We start from the raw sequence: 333 nt of genomic DNA, 5'->3' as shown, positions 1-333 counted from the left end.
TGTAAAGCTAGCTTTTAAGTGTTGAATGCTTATGATGAAAGAAATATTACTGCTTAAACATTCGAAATATTGAGTAATAAACATTTTATTCCATTCAATCAAGGTATTTTAAAACCTTATTTAGCTTTAATTTGTTAAATATGTTTCTAAACAAATTTTATTTTGTACATAAATTTCTTATAAAATGTTCCAACTTGTTAAACTAAATCAACAATTAATTTTTTTACTTCGCGTTGTGGACCTAAGTATCCTATAGTTTTGTCCAGATTAAATAAAACAAATTGGCTGAGATTTGAGGTTAGGGTTAGGGCACGCTCTCTAGTAATTTCCTCA

The sequence above is a fragment of the Dendrobium catenatum genome, unplaced genomic scaffold (genome assembly GCF_001605985.2).
Source record: "Dendrobium catenatum unplaced genomic scaffold, ASM160598v2 fragScaff_scaffold_85, whole genome shotgun sequence".
Taxonomy (NCBI): domain Eukaryota; kingdom Viridiplantae; phylum Streptophyta; class Magnoliopsida; order Asparagales; family Orchidaceae; genus Dendrobium; species Dendrobium catenatum.
Note: the sequence above shows the minus strand (reverse complement) of the source record.